Source organism: Euleptes europaea, chromosome 17 (genome assembly GCF_029931775.1).
Source record: "Euleptes europaea isolate rEulEur1 chromosome 17, rEulEur1.hap1, whole genome shotgun sequence".
NCBI lineage: Eukaryota > Metazoa > Chordata > Lepidosauria > Squamata > Sphaerodactylidae > Euleptes > Euleptes europaea.
The window spans coordinates 16,700,258-16,716,687 of NC_079328.1; positions in this window are offsets into that span (position 1 = coordinate 16,700,258).

The following is a 16,430-nucleotide window of genomic DNA, read 5'->3' on the forward strand; positions in this document are numbered from 1 at the left end:
TAATGTCTTCACTTCTGCAGAGAACTTTTCAGCTAGTGCTCAGGATTCTAATCCCTTACTGGCCATCTGCACACAAAACATCGCATTGTTCCTGCTTTGGACAAACCCAGTGCATTTCCTCTGAAGGAGACAATTGGACCTACTTTCCTTTCCCTAGATTAACAGCCATTGGCTATTCATTTACCATTTCACACTTTTAAAAGGGAAATGAAATTTAATTTTTCCTTGACACTATAAAGTAAAAAGTTGCCACATCGCTCACGCAATTGACTGATCTACTTGACAGCAGATAATGCAGACACTCAAAGTGTCTTTAGCTGTTTTATCCAGGGAGTGAAATATTTATTTTGTGCAGTATTATTCTGTGGACATGCTAAAACAATGTGGGCTAGGGAGTCTATTTTATCCAGACAAAATGGGTATGTATTCACAGTTCAGTTCTACACGAGGCAAGGTGAAGCAGGAGGCCTGAAGTGGTAAGGCTGACCCCTTCCAAGGGGAAGCAGATTGCCTTAAAATGATGATATATTTTACACTGTATTTCCAGCTGTTTCCAGAGACAGTACCCCCAGCCAGAGCAAGAGGAAGGTAGGGTAGCTGCAAGCATCATCTCCCACAAGCTGGAGTCCTCCTTCCCCCAGGTTTAAGGGGAAGGCCCAGGGAAACAAGTGCTTCTGTAGGGCTTCTGGATCGCTGCAGCAGATTAGCAAGGCAGCAGGGTTCTTCCTTAAATGATCTGGTTGTCGGGGCCGGGGGATGTTGGCTTTTTTTCTTGAAGCGAAGGTAGGTGGTAATAACATAAGAAAGGCCATGCTTGAGCAGACCAAGGCCCATCAAGTCCAGCAGTTACTTCACATACTGGCCAAACAGGTGCTTCTAGGAAGGCCACAAACAAGACAACTGCAGCAGCATTATCCTGCCTTGTGTTCAAATGCACCTAATATAATAGGCATGCTCCTCTGATCCTGGAGAGAATAGGTATTCATCATGACTAGCATCCATTTTTACTAACAGCCATGAATAGCCCTCTCCGCCAAGAACATGTCCACTCCCTTCTTAAAGCCTTCCAAGTTGGCAGCCATCACCACATCCTGGGGCAGGGAGTTCCACAATTTAATCTAAAGGCACACCTAAGAAGAGGTGTGATGTGAGGAATGGTGTTATGGGGGCAGGGGTAAGAGACAGTAATGTATTTTCCCCATCTCCTTACCCGGGTGGTGAAACTGCATCTCTCCCACCAAACACCCATTTGTAGGCACAACTTTTGAACAGGGCAAGTGCCTGATTAGTATCCCAGACACATGGCTCAGGACACTTTACATATTCCAAAACTCGGAAAATGCTTCTAGAGAGGAGGCCTGGGCCCTGGCCCAGTTTAAACTATCTTTGCAGTTATGCAGTGCAGTATATTTGAAAATACTGCAGATATTTTTGTACTGCATGTACATACAATGCTGTTATTTCTTCATGCTCTCTGTGCATCACATTGGTGGGGCTTTGCACCTACGCAGAACTTCTCTGTAGAAACTTCCAGTATTTTTGGGAGCACTGAAATATTTTCTCTTTTGGAAATAATTGCATGCTTTTTAAGACAAGGCTTTACTTACTCAAAATGTCCAGCATGTCAGAGAATGAACAGCATTAGATGACAATTCCTGTGTATATCTACTGTACACAATATTTTCAAGGACTTATTGTTTAAATGTGACTAATTTTTGTTCACAATTAATGATATAATGTGTATGATAATACACTATTGAAGTTCAGTGTTTTCAATGTTATGATAATATGTTTCTAGCCCTATGATGACTGCATGAAACCATTTCTATACAGATAACACATAGTCTTTATTGCCAAATTTGTGTTTTAAATTTCCATATCTCATTTTTCCCCCTTTTACTCAAATTGCAGAAAGCAAGACACATGTGCTAGGGTAGCACAGAGTGTAGCAGTTTGCAGCTGTCTCTAATATTGAGCATACTCACAATTGTGAAAACTATGGCAGTTACACTTTAATATTTAATTTACTTCACCAAATAAATATGCAAATTAGTACAATTAAAACAGTAAAATAAGTTTAGGCTTGATAAAGTAAGTCTTGGATATATTTTAGCTTTTGGGGGGGTTCCCCCCCCACACAAGCTCTCCCCCACATGGCTTCAACATTTCTGGAAATTTTCCATCTTTATATGTCCCTTGTCAGGAGCCCCGTGGCGCAGAGTGGTAAGCTGCAGTATTGCAGTCCAAAGCTCTGCTCAGGACCTGAGTTCGATCTCGACGGAAGTCAGTTTCAGGTAGCCAGCTCAAGGTCGCCTCAGCCTTCCATCCTTCCAAGGTCGGTAAAATGAGTACCCAACTTGCTGGGGGTAAAGGGAAGATGACTGGAGAAGGCACTGGCGAACCACCCCGTAAACAAAGTCTGCCTAGTAAACGTCAGGATGTGATGTCACCCCATGGGTCAGGAATGACCCAGTGCTTGCACAGGGGACCTTTACCTTTACCTTTTATAGGTGCCTTAGTATCAGCATATTCATATCTGTCTCCAACACCAATGCCCGTCTTGGCTCTGAACACTTCCAGGGACAAAGCCATCTCCCTAGAATGGAGCCAATTAAAGGGTCTCAAAAGTGCTGAGCATGATCCACAGTTATTGGGCAAAAGAAACGCAAGTAGTACCAGTAAAAAAGAGCAAGAGTCCAGTATCCCCTCAAAGACTAACAAAATTTCTGGCAGAGTATGTGAGCTTTTGTGAGTCACACCTCACTTCAGATTGCTTCTTCTTTGGCACTAATAATATTATAGAAACCACATGTAAACTTATAAGGGTCAAAACAAACCCCTCCTCACACAGATTTTGGCTGCCGTCCAGTGAGTGAATACTAGACACGTGGTCCAGGGTTTTCCAGGGTTTTTGGGGAGGGGTAAATAGCTAGCTACACCCTCTGGGCCCAGTGAAGTTGGTCAAGCATCCTTCTCCCCACCTTTTTAGTTTTTCCACATCCAACCTGATGAGGAGTTCTGGAGAACTCAAAAGCTTGCACAATGTGTTCTTTTGGTTGGCCTTAATCAAAACTATTCCTAGACTTTTGTTATTGGCACAGCATTCATAGTCCACCTTTCTTAAAAAGACACATGGCAGAGAGGGGCTCATACCTTTTTTGGGGGTATAGCCCAATGAAAAGGTGTGGGGAGAGACATCTTCATGGACCATACTGCTAAATTTTCCGCTGAGTAGAACTGCCAGGCTTCAATAATCTCTTCGGAATGTTGTATCTACACACACACACACACACACACACACTGAACCCTTCCTGCTAGAAGGGTTCTCTTATGTTAGGGCTTGGTTACAAAACTACAGGTTGAGTATCCCATATCCGGACATCCAACATCCAGACTGATCTGAAAACCGAATGTTTTGAACCAGCATCCAGGCATTACTCACAGCAGTGCCGTTGTCTGTTCAATGTGCACAAAATTATTGAAAATATTGATTAAAATTAAATACAGGCTATGTGTATAAAGTATGTACAAAACATACTTGAATGTCGTGTTTAGACTTGGGTCCCATCCCCAAGATATCTTGTATGTGCAAAAATTCCAAAATATGGAAAGATCCAAAATACAGATCACTTCTGGTCCCAAGCAGTCTGGATAAGGGCTATTCAACCTGTAGTTTCATCTTAGTTACAAATGGTAAGGGGGATGGGTTTAAGCAGTTAGAGCGGTTCCTCAGTGGAACAGGCTTCCTCGGGAGGTGGTAAGCTCTCCTTCCCTGGAGGTTTTTAAGAAGCGGTTAGATGGCCATCTGTCAGCAATGCTGATTCTATGATCTTAGGCAGATGATGAGAGGGAGAGCATAGTTGTGAATTTCCTGCTTTGTGCAGGGGGTTGGACTAGATCAGGGCTCGGCAAACGGCGGCTCACGAGCCGCATGCGGCTCTTTGGCTTGTTGAGTGCGGCTCTCCAAACTTGGTTTGGAGCCCCTGCTCTCGCGCCCGCTCGCACCGGCAGCCGGGCTGCGGAGCCGGCGCGCCTGAAAAAGAGAGAGAGAGAGAGAGAGAGCAGGCGAGTGGGCGCGCTGTCTCTACCCCCCCCCCCCGTGGAAAATGGCCGGGTCCCCCTTTCCCTTGCCCTCAATGGTTGAGAGGCTAAAGCCTCCCCTCTAGGCGCGATTGCTGGGCGGGTGGCTCGGCGGTTCCTGGCCCGCCCCGCCCGCCTATCAGCTGTTGGGTAGGCGGGCTTCCTTTGGCGGCACATCCCCGGCAGCGGTGCTGGGCCGCGGCGCCCCGTCTTCTGCGGTGCCGACTCTGTTCCCCCATTGTCTTCTGGGCGTGCTGGTCCCTGTAGGGAAGAGGCATCCTTTGGAGCCAGCAGGGGCTTGTCTGGTAAGTGGAGGGTGGCTTTCTTGGCGGTAGACCTGGACTCCCGAGGAGGGGAAAAAGTCCCCCTTCAGAGGCCAGGTCTACCAATTGGCTTGTATGGGCCTCCGGAGGCCAGGTCTACTGCCAAGAAAGCCAATGGGTAGACCTGGCCTCCCAATGGGACTCAGCCGGAGGCCAGGTCTACCGATAGGCTTTTATGGTGGTAGACCAGGCCTCCAGACGAGGACTCCAGACGGGGAGGGAGAAATGGCAGGGACTTACAATTTAATTTTTATCAATAAATAAGATCACTATTAAGTATGATATCAAGTTTTATTCAGCGTACCTATAGTTTAATTAAGACTTAAAACTTTAATTAAAGTTTATTAAGTTAATAAACAGTGTACCTACCTATATAGTTTAAGTTTAAGAAATTTGGCTCTCAAAAGAAATCTCAATCGTTGTACTGTTGATATTTGGCTCTTTTGACTAATGAGTTTGCCGACCCCTGGACTAGATGACCCTGGTGGTCCCTTCCAACTCTATGATTTTATAATTCCTAAGCAAGGGCAAAATGGAAGGAAATGCAATGGACTGTAGGGTTGAGTGCAAGCAGGTTGTTTTTGTATGTCCACAGAGCCATTTTGCTATCCTTCAACCTGTACTTCATGAGTGTAAATCAGCCCATCCATATGCCTGTTTGCTTCCGCTGACAACTGTTTGGTTTGTATTGATTTTAATGTCAGTTTCAGTTCTGCATTCATCACAGCACTGAAGATAGTGAAAAATCTGCAGCAGAATGCCATGGTAACTGTAGTTTGGTTAGAAATTTGGAAATGAATTTTGTTTTTCCAGATACATTTGGGAATCAGATAGTGAGGCTGCAATACCAATGCACGTGGGACTTACCTCTGAGTAACTGTGTAGGATGGTGACAAGACTGAATAAACCCAATCAAACTCTTGGGATTAAAATTCCGGGTCTGCCAAATATCTGTCTGTCTGAAGTGACTAAACATCTTTCCAATGCATAGAAATTAATACTGCATACCAAAGTTAATATTTTAGTTAATGAAACTCCATACTGTTAACCAATTCATTAAATGTAGATAACACTTACTAGAGAAAAACGTCACTGGCGATGCCTGTTCGTTTATTAAGCTGATTTCTTACACTTCAAAGAAGCGAAGGCCTCTCTGAAATGTAAGTTAATGACTTTTTCAAACAGAAAGTCCCAGTGTTATGGTAACAGGCCTAGATATGCAAAGCCGTCACTAGAGCGCTGTCTGCTTCAATTGCCAGTTTTAGAAGGAAGTCTACAGCAGTGTCATACTGACAGCAAACTACGTGCTAGGCAAGGATGCAAAGCAGAAAGGAAACCTTTGTGCCAAAGAAAAGTCTCTTTGATCTCAGATCTATGAATTTTGCTTAGTTTCTCTGTGCTTCATTAATGTACACTTGGAATGGTTCGTGCATACAAGGTGGTTCACACACATGGTTTTCCCCACACACGTTTTATCCTACTTTTCTCCCTCAAAGGTAAGGGAAACATACACAGCCTCCCCCTCCGATTATTTTCATTCTGAGGATCAACATGACTGGTATCTTCCAAGAAAACATCCTTTCCTGTCCACCTTTAAATTTTCAGCACAGTTTATGTTGAAGATAAATATCCAGATATATGTTTAGGGATAGGAAAATTGAACACAAGCTACAAAATAAAACTTTAAAAGCCAACCTGGAGGGGCTGCCTTGTTAAAGAGGCATTCTTCAGAATTCTTCCTGCTGCACTTAGGCCCAGTCATACTTAAAAATGTTAGTCCCGATTGTAACAGATACAACGAGTATCATTTTAATTAGAACTGCATTTGGGTTTTTATCTCTTGCATGATGATGAGTCAAAGCAAAGCTTTGAACAAGATGGAATTTCACTTGCAAATCTGCTCTCAAAAGATGTTCTCCCTCTTGAAATGGTCTAATTGACAGCAGCGAAAGAGCTTTGAGACGCTGCATCTTGGATCTGTGTTCAGCAAGGACATGTTCTCAGTATGCAAATGGGAAGGAACGAAGCAACATTCTTATTCCTATTTACAGCCACTTTCACAGAAATAATTTGCTGGGCATTTTACAAAGGAAAAATTAATTTGGTGTTCTCCTCTGACAATTAGAAAGGTGTTATAGAACACTTGACTTCAGGTGTTCCCCTTTCCTCACCAGTGCTTAAACACAAGCAGTGATTTCTTAATGGTATGCAATTTCACCAGAGTGCTAGCTAAAACATTTTAATTGACATGTAGCCTGTCCTAGGAAAATAACACACAAACCTCGGACCATTAGATTACCATATAAATAGGCATGCATAGATCATCTCTTGTATAAGCATCTTGCTTTTCATTGATGAAAATATGCTAACAAACAAATGCAGCTTTTCATTTGAATAATGACTTAATGCTTAATGCTTCTATGAATTTCAGGTGGTGAATGAAACACTTCTTGAGGCAAGTTTTGTTCATATCCATATAGTTCAACAGTCACCTTTGCTCAAGGAGGAAAAAATGCCTCAACATTTGCGAACCTTTAAAACATCAGCCCCTGCTGAGTGACCTTGGGCTAGTCACAGTTCTCTCAGAACTCTCTCAGTCCCACCTACCTCACAAGGTGTCTGTTGTGGGGAGGAGAAGGGGAGGGGATTGTAAGGCACTTTGAGACTCCTTAAAAGGTAGAGAAAAGCGAGGTATAAAAACCAATTCTTCTTCTAATTATGGCTTACTGTTGTCATACTAATTATTGCTTTCTCGGTTCTATTCTAATTATTGTTTTCTCGATTCTAAATGGCTCCCCAAAACAGATGCAAAATGGAATTGTCACTTCCAAAGCAGCATCTGTTCAAAGGCACGTGATTCTTCCTGAAAACGCTCTCAACAAAATCATTTGGGAAAGTGAAATTTAAAATATTTAAACGAATTCATCCCTATGTTTCTGGTTATAAAGAATGCCAGTATAAGGACTGGTAGTTATGGCTACAACGGCAAAAACGACTAATGGCCTGATCCTGGATGTGCTGTGCACTCGTCCTCTGCCACATTGTTTCCCAATTTGTGGATCAGAACCCAAAAGTTGGTTGTGAAGTCTCTGAAAGTGGGATGTGGACCAGCCCTCTCTAATGCCCCCCCCCCCCGCCCTTTCCATTGCTCTCTTTTGTATTTTGAAAACCAAGATCTGATCCTGGAAACAGTAGCTTCCATTTCATACATTAACTAGTATTTTTTTCTTCACTGCCTATCCACGTTGATCAAGTAAAACGTGTCCTGAGGTTATTAGAGTTGATACACTTGAAGAACCCCTTCAACGGAGGGCATTTATGCTCGCCAGGCTTAATGCCCTTCCTTCAGAGGTACTAAATAGTAGGTTTAAAAATATTCCCTTCGAGAAAAGATTATGCGTATGTGGCTTGAGTCAATACGACATGCTACAGCATATAATCATAAATTGTCATCTGCATGATGGCCCCCTTAAGAAAATGATTCTACCCTTGATTGATAAAATGAAATCTAGCCAAGAATCCTCTGTATGCCAGTTTTTATTGAATGATTCTATTCCTGAAGTCACTTTAAAGGTGGCAGAATTTATGATGGATGTTGTCAAAACTAGGATCACAGTTTAAACTGTATTTAAACTGAAAATGAATGGACAGAGAATTTTGTGTACTGTCTCTGGGTTTATGCCAATAAAGGTTGATTGGATTGGATTGGTTATTAGATCGAGTTTCTTAGAATCTTAGGGGGGATTCGAGGGAATAATGGAGAAGGAGAGGGTAGTTGAAGGCTAGAATGTAACCTCCATAGGCAAAGGCTGTGTAGGCCAGAAATCCGCTTGCTTGGGGTTCATATAAGGGGCAGCTATACCCTTTGTATAATGTTTGCTGGTTCCTCAAAACCATTTTGTTAGTCACTGTAGAAAATAGGGCTGTTGATTCGGTAAAAAGTGAACTGGAAAAAAACCAAATAAATGCAAATTCGGTAAATTTCTGGTTCGGGTTTACCGAGTCCACAAAATCCGGGAGGCTGGCAAAGCCAAATTAGCCATTCCTGAATATCCGGCTTTCCGTGGCTGCTGCGGCGGCATTTTTATAGGTAGAGGTCCCGAATTTTCAGGGTAGCTAGAAGGGACTCTCCATGCAAGAACCCCCAAGGTTGGTAAAGATTGGGTCAGGGGGTCCGGAGTTATGGGGTCTGGAAGGGGTTGCCCCATCCTCCTCCATTCAAATGCATTGGCAGACTCTTTAATATGATCTTACCAATGTATATGAATGGAGAAGCGGGGCTTTAAACGGTGGGTGGGAAAGTTTGCCTGGTGCCTTCGCAGAGATACAATGTGATACACTTTGTCTCTATGGAGGTGTGGGGTGAACTTACCCACCATTTAAAGCCCAGCTTCTCCATTCAGATACATTGCAAACATCACATTAAAGAGTCTGAACACAGCCACTTTGCCAATGTATTTGAATGGAGGAGGATGGGGTGACCCCTTCCAGACCCCATAGCTCTGGGCTCCCTGACCCAATCTTTACCAAACCTGGGGGTTCTTGCAAGGAGAGGCCCTTCTAGCTACCCTGAAAATTTGGGACCTCTACCTGCAAAAATGCCTCTGCAGGAGCTGCGAAAAGCCGCAAAATGCATTTAATGTGTTTAAATGGCCAAATTATTCAGGAATCCCGAATTTAAAGCCAAATTCCCACCTATACCGGTATAGGGGAATTCGGCATTCAGGTTTTCCCGAATAAAAAAAGGCCATTTAAACCCAAAACCAAATTAAACTGAATTTCTTTGTTTTCAAAAAAGCCCTAGTAGAAAATGGAATGCTGAACTAGATGAGTGCCAAGGTCATAGTTTGCCTAGGGCACCAAAAAACCTTGGGACAGCCTTGGATGGGTCACCATACCAAGTAAATTTGGACTTTTCTCAGCTATGGTATGGAACTGAAGGCTCCCTTCAGATCCAGGAAGGCTGTATACTGCTTGGAGATAATTCCAAAACATCAACATTTTTGCATCTGTGGAACGTCTGCTCTGGAGGACTTATACCACTATTTATTTGAATGCCCTCTATATGTGGAACCCAGGGCTGCATTTCTTGCTGGGTTGGTTTCTGTCCTAAACACTTGTGCTGAGAAATTAGTATTTTTGTTAAAAGACTCTGATGGGTTTATTTCTCCCTATATGCTCTGGTGGCAAAGAAAATAAGATCCAGTATGGTTGCTAAGAGAGATGATCCTTCGAGTTGATTTTAATGGTTGCTAGGTCTCATTGGGCGATGTGGACACTGCCACAATTTTTAGTTATGATTGCTCTGCATGAATCAATTTAGCATAGTTTTTATTATGTATATTATTAATCTAGCATTTTATTAACCTAGTATTTTTCCTTTTATTATGTAGTTGTGGCATTGTTGATATGTTTGTAATGGCCTAAGGCTATATGCAAATAAAACAATTCATGTAGCTTGGAATTGGTTTTCCTAGAATATTTATTAACAAGGTGTGAAAGAACAATACAGTGGTCTGATGTACACATGAACACATGAAGCTGCCTTATACTGAACCAGACCCTTGGTCCACCAAAGTCAGTATTGTCTACTCCGACCGGCAGCGGCTCTCCAGGGTCTCAGGCAGAGGTCTTTCGCATCACCTACTTGCCTAGTCCCTTTAACTGGAGATACCGGGGACTGAACCTGCGACCTTCTGCATGCCAAGCAGATGCTCTGCCACTGAGCCACAGCCCCTGCCTTTTTCCCCTGGCAAAAGCCTATGTGTTCCGGACTAAGTGGGAATGAGCTGTTGCCTCCCTTCTCAGTCAATGCACCTGAGTGGCCGCCTGTTTCACCCGATGAAATAAAAACGTCAGTTGACCATTTAAAATTGAGGGGAGCCCCTGGCCTGGATGTGATAGGCCCAGAAGTGCTTAAATTGGATCCTAACTGGTGGACCACTCTACTGGCTCAACTGTTTCCTTGGGTGGACAAAACCGGCGTTATGCTGGAGGCATGGACGAGTGTGATATTGGTACCTATTTATAAAAAAGGAGACCATCCAACACCATCTAACTTTAGACCAATAAGTCGTCTCTCTATTAGTAGGGAAGCTATATGCCAAACATATACTGGGCAAACTTCTAGTCTGGATATGGGTTATCAGGTTCGAAACAAGTAGGCTTCTGCCAGGGGAAAACTACATTAGACCTCTGTATTATTCTTTCACACCTAGTTAATAAATATTCTAGGAAAACCAACTCCAGGGTATATATAGCCTTCCTGGATCTGGCGGGGGCCTTTGATCCATACCAAGAGATCTATTATGGGACAAATTAATTGGAATGAATTAATTTGATAGGAGATTCCTTTTTCTTATTAGAAGTGGTGTAGTGGTTAAGAGCAGTGGTTTGAAGCGGTGGACTCTGATTTGGAGAACCAGGTTTGATTCCCCACTCCTCCACATGAGCGGCGGAGGCTAGTCTGGTGAACTGGATTTGTTTTCCCACTCCTCCGCAGGAAGCCAGCTGGGTGACCTTGGGCTAGTCACACTCTCTCAGCCCCACCTACCTCACAGGGTGTCTGTTGTGGGGAGGGGAAGGGAAGGTGATTGTAAGCTGGTTTGATCCTTAAGTGGTAGAGAAAGTCGGCATATAAAAACCAACTCTTTTTCTTCTTATATACCTCCATGAGTTGTCAAGTTAAGTGCACCCCACTAGGCAATCACCACCAATAAAGGGGTTAAACAGGGCTGCATCTTAGCTCCATATTTGTTCAACCTCTTTCTAAATGATTTGGCCCTTAAGAGGGGTTGACGGTCATCGTCCTAAACGTAGTTCTATTCATGTCCCTCTTTTGTTATTCGCTGATGATGCAGTCTTACTGTCCTGTACAAAGGTTGGCCTGAGGCATTTATTGAGCCGCTGTCATAAGTATTCCACTACTAACAGACTTGTATGGAATTGCATGAAATCTAAAGTAGTTGTGTTTTCAAGGTCTTGGAAACTGGATCTTAGTTACATTTTTTTGTTTACCACTCTGATACACTGGCTAGGACAAAGCCAGAGAACTTGCATGTGTGACAGTGTTACTGTATGCACAGCATGGGACACATTTGGAAAGGTGAGTTAGATAAGGCAAACTCTCGCCCTGTGTGTTGTGTTTGTACACCTATTCACTAGATGCTTCTTTTCTCAGCTGGGAAAAAAAACCCAGAATAAGTCCTAAAAGATGTCAAAGCATACTAAAATTATTCTGTTTCAAGACAGCTGCAAGAAAGTCTCTAACTCTTGGAAAATGCAGTACTTTCCTTCTCTCCTTCCCCAACAGAGTCAGTTACACTCCCCATGTCTTACAGGCCTGAAGGATGGAACTTTGCCGGAAATCTGATTCTTGAGTGCTGTGAATGAGAAGGAAGAAAAGCTGGTGTGAATGGAACTGTGCCAAGGTAATTTTTTCATTCTGCAGGAGATTCATTTCTGTATGAAACAAGGAAATCCCCATGTGGGCATCAACATGTCGTCTCACAAGGCAGCTGTTACATGTGTCATAAATATCATTTTGATAATATGCAGATTATCAGTGAAGGGCAAATTCTCATTTCAGCCTTGTTTCCTCTGCTCAAACTACACTCCCCGCTCCTCCCAGAGCCTCGCCTCTGATCAGCTGTTTTTTCCAATCAGCTGTTTCATGCAAGGCAGGAGGGCGGGGCGCAGTTTTCCAGCCTGTTTTGCCTTCCTTGCTCCCGCATTGGGGTGGTCATCTGGGGCTGCTTTCTTTAACCGCAGCCCCAGTTGGTGCCGGACATACATCATCACGTAGATGATGCTGATCTCCTCCCCCAACCCCGTCTCCCTAAACCTCCCGCCTGTGGCAAAGAGGGGACCTGGCAACCCTATGTAGTTCTCACACAGTGTTTTGCCATGCTCAGTCCTGCCCTAAGTGATGTGGGTTTACCTGGGTGTGCTACAACCCAAGACTGCCTCTGTTTTTGCAACTATGGGTACCCTTCCTGTTTTCGCTCACCCATTCTGATTGGCCTGTTGGAGCACCTGCTGCTTGAATACCTGGGCCCCTGGTTTCAGGGTCTGGTCCTGTGCCTGAAACCCATCTTTCTGGATAATAAGCCACCTTCACAAAGACAAATGCCGAGGGTGTCTATAGTCTCTCTCTCTGATAACACACTGATAATATCTCCCAGGAGGTTAACAAATGCCAAATATGTGGTTCATATTAAATTAACCAGATTATTTCTGACATATATTTGAGAAGAAATGAAGACTTATTCTTGGAGGCCATGGCTATTTGGAGAAATTTACTTATTTTATTTTAAAGATTTAGATCAATCGCATTCTGTTTTAAATTTCAATAAAAGGTATAGTTATCAGCAGGAGGAACAAACAGGAAACATCAAAGAGTTAAGCAACAAATAACCTCGGCTTTGATTCCTCTGTCCACTGATGGTGGTTCATTGTTTTAAAAAAGAACTGTTACATTTGCTATTTCATTTCCTTTTTAATGTGTGTAAGGTAGCTGTCTTTCCTGGCTGTCAGAAAGTTGTGCTCATGAATGATACAAATTGGGATTTCTGTACAAGCCTTCCAAATTTTTATTGTAACACATAATTTTTTCCTGTTAGCTACTGAAGAAGAGAATTCTGGCAGTTCTCTGTAAAAGGTAATACTTTGAATCACATTCTATTAAGGAGATTAGGTTATCTCTGAGGAACAGAGGATGTTGTGGTTGGGGGTAAATTAATTTCCTGGGATGCTGTTGTAAATATTTCTTGTTCCTGGAAACTTTCTAATTGATCGGAGTACCACGAGACCAATACACTAAAAACTGGGCAAATGTTTTCTTTTCATGGTCCCATCTCTCTTCCTGTTTTAATCCCTTTCTGAGACGGTTTTATGGAAGTGGCAACTTTGCAATGTTTAGAAAATATGGGACACTGCACAACTTATTCCCTATTACTATGTATGGGTGTGAAAGCTGGACAATGAAGAAAGCTGATAGGAAGAAAGTAGATTCCTTTGAAATGTGGTGTTGGAGGAGAGTGTTACGGATACCATGGACTGGCAAAAATAATAATCAGTGGGTTCAAATCAAGCCTGAACTGACCCTAGAAACTAAAATGACTAAACTGATGCTGTCTTATATTGGTCATGTTATGAGAAGACAAGAGTTACTAGAAAAGACAATAATGCTAGGAAAAATTGAAAGCAGCAGGAAAAGAGGAAGACCCAACAAGAGATGGATTGACTCTATAAAGGAAGCCTCGGCCCTCAATTTGCAAGATCTGAGCAAGGCTGTTAAGGATAGGATGTTCTGGAGGACACTGATTCATAGGGTCACCATGAGTTGGAAGCAACTTGATGGCACTTAACACACACACACACAACTTAATGTGACTTGTTGAAAGTAATCCTAAAGAGGAAGGAAAGCATTGGTGGGGGCAGAGTGTGAAGGAGGCATTCAAGAGGTGGCTGAGTCTTCTCTCCACCCCCACCCTCCGCCAAGCCTTCTATTGGTCAGTGGTGTACCTGTTGGTTATATAGGATGAAATTAGGGCTGAGGGAAGGAAGGGCTCAATTTGTAACACCTTGAGCCCAGTTCCAGTTGACCTGGGAAGTAGGGTTGCCAGGTGGCTGGTTCTGGCTGGCAATTGTCTGTCAATCCACCAGAATGCAAAGAGCGGCAATCGCACGTGCAGCCATGCGTGACACAATTACATCACTTGCGGGTTTACCTCCAAAAGCGCTGCATCGCAATAGGATGCTTTAACTCTCAACCCCCCAAAGAAGCATTTTGGGAGTTTGAGTGCTAAAGCATCCCGTCGCGATGGGGTGCTTCTGGGGGTAAACCTAGAAGTGATGTAATCATAGAGTGTGTGGGATCACTGACCCAGACCCACCCCAAAAACCTCCCGCTGGTGGAGAGGAGGGAACTGGCAACCCTACTGGGAAGCCTGATGGTTAGGCCTCTCCCCCATATAAACACATACAGCTTGGGCTTTGCTATCCAATTGCAAGGAATCAAATAAATATAATTTTTTAATTAGCTTTTTGGATGAGACCTGGATGTTTGCTTTTGCTTTTCTTTCTTTTTTTATGGCTGCTTGGATTTTGCTGCCACTGAGGATTTTGTGTGGTTTTTTTGTTTTTTAAAAAAGGTATTTAATGTGCATCACCTTGGGCAGTGAGGAAGACACTTACCTTGGAAAGGCATCCATCTGATGGATTTTAAAATAAGTTAAATAAATAATGGAGGTCTGGACAGGAGGCAATGACTTATCAGCAAAACATTTATAGACAGAAAGTCCCACCTTCTAACCCCAGTATCTAGGGTTTCCTACCTTCAGGTGGTGGCTGGAGATCTCCTGGGATTTCAACTGATCTCCAGGTGACAGAGCTCAGTTCATCTAGAGAAAATAGCTGCTTTGGAAGGTGGACTCTATGGCATTATACCCCTTTGAAGTCCCTCTCTGCCCTAAACCCCACCCTCCCCATGCTCCTCCCACAAAACCTTCTGGTATTTCCCAACCCAGTGCTGGCAACCCTACCACAATCTCTGATTAAAAGGATCAGGCAGTAGGTGATAGGAAGGGCTCCACCCAACATGGCAAACAGACCAATCTCCACACTCTTGTATGCAGATGACACGGTAATCTTAGCGCATACAGAGGTAGGACTTAGAAGATCCCTTAGAGCTCTGGCGTACTATTGCAAAGAGGAGCACTTATTAATTAACTTTACGAAGACCAAAATCATGGTCTTCTCTCACAAGACCATAAAACATAAGTGGCAGATAGATGGTCATGAGATCGACCAAGTCAAGGTGTTTAGATACCTTGGCATAACATTTCAAGCCTCTGACTCATGGTCAGCTCAGTTGTCCCAAGTGTCTGAGACATCTCAGAAGACTGCTATGGCAACTCTGAGATTTTTCCTTACAAAAGGGGGTGCCCACATACCTTCTGCCATGAAAGTCTTCCAGGGAAAAGTGATTCCTCAACTCATGTTTGGGTCGCAGATATGCCTCTATAATAGTTTTTATAAATTAGAAGTAGTCCAGTCTAAGTTCCTCAGATCCCTATTCGGAGTCCCACAGTGTATTTCAAACGCACTGATTAGATTGGAAGCTGGGATGGTAACATTAGAAACACGTACTTGGTACCATGCCATTTCTTATTGGTTAAAGTTGAAGCTCACCTCATCTGGTTTAACTCCCCTAATCTTTGCAGATAACTTCTCCTCAAAATGGATTAAATTAATTGAGGACAAACTCCAATGTTTAGGTTTATCAAGTACAACCCTATTAAATCTTGGATATCAAGGAGCAAAAACAACAGCCAAACAGAGGCTTTGGGACATTGCCCTTCAAGATGATAGATCAAGGGCTCACTCCATCCCAGTAGTGGAGAACCGTATTAAATTTTGGGTTCCCCCAAATTATCTTTATGCCTTAGATCACCCTAAAAATCGGAGAGCCTTCACTTTAGCCCGTTTTAATGCCCTTCCATCTGCTCTTCTTGATGGGAGATATGCCCATCTCCCTTACGAATTCTGCCTCTGTCCATGTCAATCTGGAATGGTGGATACAGTTGAACATGTTCTATTACACTTCCCATTTTATCAAGACATACGTAAAACGCTCATTGATCCAATTTTGTCTAGCTTCCCAGATAGAGACAGAGTTAGCTATACTACTTTATTATCAGGTGATTCTGTTAAAGATATTACCTATCAGGTTGCGAGATTCTGTGCCAAGGCATGCGCTATAAGGCAGAAGAAGCTGTTATAATGACTTTTCACGTTAAACATTCTATTTTACCAAGAGCTGATGTAACTAAATTTACGATTTATTGAGCAAATTTCAGACATTTTGTTTTTAATTACTTATGATATTTCTTTTTGTGCAAGCTGGTCTTTGACCGTAATAAACAAATGTATGTATGATAGGAAGGGCAATACTGGCCTTCATAGACCCATGATCTGGCTCTGTAGAAGAGAGGTCCATATGTGTTGGTCAATTCAAGGCTCTTT